We start from the raw sequence: 5,000 nt of genomic DNA, 5'->3' as shown, positions 1-5,000 counted from the left end.
CTGCGTGCACGGCCTCGTCGAGGCCAAGGCATTTTTGTGGCCGATGAGAAGGGACCGCGAGACCGTCAAATACCGAGAGACTTGGCCGGGCCAAGCCCGCAACCGCAGCTTCTGCTCGCACCACCCCAGGGAGCCGTTGCCCGATTCAGGGACTTGGTCTGGGGTCTAGGGCAGCATCCGCCGCGTGCACGGGCTGGAGCTCGGCTCCCTTTTTTTGCATGCAAGCCAACCGATCGAGGCCATGGGCGCCTGCCGGTCACCGGAGCAACCAGTCGCCGGACAAAAATCGCCGGAAGGCATGCACGCCCTGTATTTCGTTCGAGGGACGTTGGCCGGGGTGCACGCAATGGGAGGCCCATCGCGCACACCTACTCCCCCCGTGGGGGGGGGAGAGGGGGTGCCGGACCACCACCCCCTAAAGAGCATTAGAGATTTTACAGATATGCTACCAGTAGACGTTAAAATGTCTGAAACGGGGACACTTTTTCCAAACAAGCAAATCCCACACCGAGGGTGCGCAGGTGCCGATGGTGGTCGAGGCATGTGCCCGCAACAAGGGCCAACGTGAGCCGATGGTGGTCGAGGCAACCGTCCGCACCAGGGCCCAGCGTGTGCCGATGGTGGTCGAGGCAACCGCCCGCACCAGGGCCCAGCGTGTGCCGATGGTGCTCGAGGCAACCGCCCGCACCAAGGGCCGGCTTGTGCCGATGGTGTTCGAGGCAACCGCCCGCACCAGGGCCCAGCGTGTGCCGATGGTGGTCGAGGCAACCGCCAGCACCAGGGCCCAGCGTGTGCCGATGGTGGTCGAGGCAAGCGCCCGCACCAGGGCCCAGCGTGTGCCGATGGTGGTCGAGGCAAGCGCCCTCACCAAGGCCGAGCGTGTGCCGATGGTGGTCGAGGCAACCGCCCGCACCAGGGCCCAGCGTGTGCCGATGGTGGTCGAGGCAAGCGCCCGCACCAAGGCCGAGCGTGTGCCGATGGTGGTCGAGGCAAGCGCCCGCACCAGGGCCCAGCGTGTGCCGATGGTGGTCGAGGCAAGCGCCCTCACCAAGGCCGAGCGTGTGCCGATGGTGGTCGAGGCAACCGGCCGCACCAAGGGCCGGCGTGTGCCGATGGTGTTCGAGGCAACCGCCCGCACCAGGGCCCAGCGTGTGCCGATGGTGGTCGAGCCAGGAGCCCGCACCAAGGGCCGGCTTGTGCCGATGGTGTTCGGGGCAAGCGCCCGCACCAGGGCCCAGCGTGTGCCGATGGTGCTGGGGGCAAACGCCCGCCCCAGGGCCCAGCGTGTGCCGATGGTTATCGGGGCAACCGGCCGCACCAGGGCCCAGGGTCTGCCGATGGTGCTCGAGGCAACCGCCCGCACCAAGGCTCAGCATGTGCCGATTGTGATCGAGGCAACAACCCACACCAGGGCCCAGCTTGTGCCGATGGCGGTCGAGGCAAGTGCCCGTACCGAAGGGCAGCCTATGCCGATGATGGTCGATGCATGTGCCATCACCATGCGTCATCATGTGCCATTGATGGTCGAGGCCTTGGCCGAAGTTCGATTTTGAGCCACGGTGCCCATGCTTGGCTCCAGCATGTGCTGGTGCCGCATTTTTTTCACTCGGGACAGCATCGCCGGAGCATCGCCGGAGCATCGCCGGAGTACCGCCGGAGAACCTGACCGGCGGCATTGGGGTTCCGGCGATTGGGAGGGGGGCCGGGGGGGTGTGCGCACATGATGTGCGATGGGTGCTGGTACTTGGCCTTGTGTTGGCCCCCTATCCCTCATCAAACCTCTGAGAATTCACACCCCCTTAAAGAGCATTTGAGATTTTACAGGTTTGCTACCAGTAGCCGTTAAAGTGTCTGAAATGGGGACACTTTTTTCAAACGGTCACAAAATCTTCTCTACTTCGAGTTTTTAGCTGAATTTTTTTGTGCATGCCAACAAAAATAGAAGGATCATGCCTACAAAATTTGGGGCCAAAAATCCTTATAAAAAAATTTTAAAAAATCCCGAACCGCAAAAAGTTTCGAAAATCGTGAAAAATAGAAAACGAGTCATCTTCCAACGAAACTTCACGTGAAGGCTTAGGGGACCATTGTATGAATTTACAAGCCATAAAAATGGCATTGGCACGGCAGAAATTTGAAGATGTGCCTAAACCCACCAGGGCCCAGCGTGTGCCGATGGTGCTCGAGGCAACCGCCCGCACCAGGGCCCAGCGTGTGCCGATGGTGCCCGAGGCAAGCGCCCGCACCAGGGCCCAGCGTGTGCCGATGGTGGTCGAGGCAACCGCCCGCACCAGGGCCGATAGTGTGCCGATGGTGCTCGAGGCAACCTGTCGCACCAGGGCCCAGCGTGTGCCGATGGTGATCGAGGCAACCTGCCGCACCAGGGCCCAGCGTGTGCCGATGGTGGTCGAGGCAAGCGCCCGCACCAGCGCCCAGCGTGTGCCGATGGTGCTCGAGGCAACCGACCGCACCAGGGCCCAGCGTGTGCCGATGGTGCTCGAGGCAACCTGCCGCACCAGGGCCCAGCGTGTGCCGATGGTGGTCGAGGCAAGCGCCCGCACCAGGGCCCAGCGTGTGCCGATGGTGGTCGAGGCAACCGCCCGCACCAGGGCCCAGCGTGTGCCGATGGTGCTCGAGGCAACCTGCCGCACCAGGGCCGAGCGTGTGCCGATGGTGGTCGAGGCAAGCGCCCGCACCAGGGCCCAGCGTGTGCCGATGGTGGTCGAGGCAACCTGCCGCACCAGGGCCCAGCGTGTGCCGATGGTGCTCGAGGCAACCGACCGCACCAGGGCCGAGCGTGTGCCGATGGTGCTCGAGGCAAGCGCCCGCACCAGGGCCCAGCGTGTGCCGATGGTGCTCGAGGCAACCGACCGCACCAGGGCCGAGCGTGTGCCGATGGTGGTCGAGGCAAGCGCCCTCACCAGGGCCCAGCGTGTGCCGATGGTGGTCGAGGCAACCTGCCGCACCAGGGCCCAGCGTGTGCCGATGGTGCTCGAGGCAACCGACCGCACCAGGGCCGAGCGTGTGCCGATGGTGCTCGAGGCAAGCGCCCGCACCAGGGCCCAGCGTGTGCCGATGGTGGTCGAGGCAACCTGCCGCACCAGGGCCCAGCGTGTGCCGATGGTGCTCGAGGCAACCTGCCGCACCAGGGCCCAGCGTGTGCCGATGGTGGTCGAGGCAAGCGCCCGCACCAGGGCCCAGCGTGTGCCGATGGTGGTCGAGGCAACCGCCCGCACCAGGGCCCAGTGTGTGCCGATGGTGGTCGAGGCAACCGCCCGCACCCGGGCCCAGCGTGTGCCGATGGTGGTCGAGGCAACCTGCCGCACCAGGTCCCAGCGTGTGCCGATGGTGCTCGAGGCAACCGACCGCACCAGGGCGGAGCGTGTGCCGATGGTGGTCGAGGCAAGCGCCCGCACCAGGGCCCAGCGTGTGCCGATGGTGGTCGAGGCAACCTGCCGCACCAGGGCCCAACGTGTGCCGATGGTGCTCGGGGCAACCGACCGCACCAGGGTCGAGCGTGTGCCGATGGTGCTCGAGGCAAGCTGCCGCACCAGGGCCCAGCGTGTGCCGATGGTGGTCGAGGCAACCGCCCGCACCAGGGCCCAGCTTGTGCCGATGGTGATCGAGGCAACCTGCCGCACCAGGGCCCAGCGTGTGCCGATGGTGGTCGAGGGAACCTGCCGCACCAGGGCCCAGCGTGTGCCGATGGTGGTCGAGGCAAGCGCCCGCACCAGGGCCCAGCGTGTGCCGATGGTGGTCGAGGCAACCGACCGCACCAGGGCCCAGCGTGTGCCGATGGTGCTCGAGGCAACCTGCCGCACCAGGGCCCAGCGTGTGCCGATGGTGGTCGAGGCAAGCGCCCACACCAGGGCCCAGCGTGTGCCGATGGTGGTCGAGGCAACCTGCCGCACCAGGGCCCAGCGTGTGCCGATGGTGCTCGAGGCAACCGACCGCACCAGGGCCGAGCGTGTGCCGATGGTGGTCGAGGCAAGCGCCCGCACCAGGGCCCAGCGTGTGCCGATGGTGGTCGAGGCAACCGCCCGCACCAGGGCCCAGCGTGTGCCGATGGTGGTCGAGGCAACCGCCCGCACCAGGGCCCAGCGTGTGCCGATGGTGCTCGAGGCAACCGACCGCACCAGGGCCCAGCGTGTGCCGATGGTGGTCGAGGCAAGCGCCCGCACCAGGGCCCAGCGTGTGCCGATGGTGCTCGAGGCAACCGACCGCACCAGGGCCGAGCGTGTGCCGATGGTGCTCGAGGCAAGCTGCCGCACCAGGGCCCAGCGTGTGCCGATGGTGGTCGAGGCAACCTGCCGCACCAGGGCCCAGCGTGTGCCGATGGTGGTCGAGGCAAGCGCCCGCACCAGGGCCCAACGTGTGCCGATGGTGCTGGGGGCAACCGCCCGCACCAGGGCCCAGCGTGTGCCGATGGTGGTCGAGGCAAGCGCCCGCACCAGTGCCCAGCGTGTGCCGATGGTGGTCGAGGCAAGCGCCCGCACCAGGGCCCAGCTTTTGCCGATGGTGATCGAGGCAACCGGCCGCTCCAGGGCCCAGCGTGTGCCGATGGTTATCGGGGCAACCGGCCGCACCAGGGCCCAGGGTCTGCGGATGGTGCTCGAGGCAACCGCCCGCACCAAGGCTCAGCATGTGCCGCTGGTGATCGAGGCAACAACCCACACCAGGGCCCAGCTTGTGCCGATGGCGGTCGAGGCAAGTGCCCGTACCGAAGGGCAGCCTATGCCGATGATGGTCGATGCATGTGCCATCACCATGCGTCATCATGTGCCATTGATGGTCGAGGCCTTGGCCGAAGTTCGATTTTGAGCCACGGTGCCCATGCTTGGCTCCAGCATGTGCTGGTGCCGCATTTTTTTCACTCGGGACAGCATCGCCGGAGCATCGCCGGAGTACCGCCGGAGAACCTGACCGGCGGCATTGGGGTTCCGGCGATTGGGAGGGGGGCCGGGGGGGTGTGCGCACATGACGTGCGATGGGTGCTGGTG

The sequence above is a fragment of the Durio zibethinus genome, unplaced genomic scaffold (assembly GCF_047325235.1).
Source record: "Durio zibethinus cultivar Kanyao isolate XHJ-2024 unplaced genomic scaffold, ASM4732523v1 HiC_scaffold_1, whole genome shotgun sequence".
Lineage (NCBI taxonomy): Eukaryota > Viridiplantae > Streptophyta > Magnoliopsida > Malvales > Malvaceae > Durio > Durio zibethinus.
The sequence above is the reverse complement of the archived record's forward strand: the minus strand, read 5'-3'. Positions refer to the sequence as shown.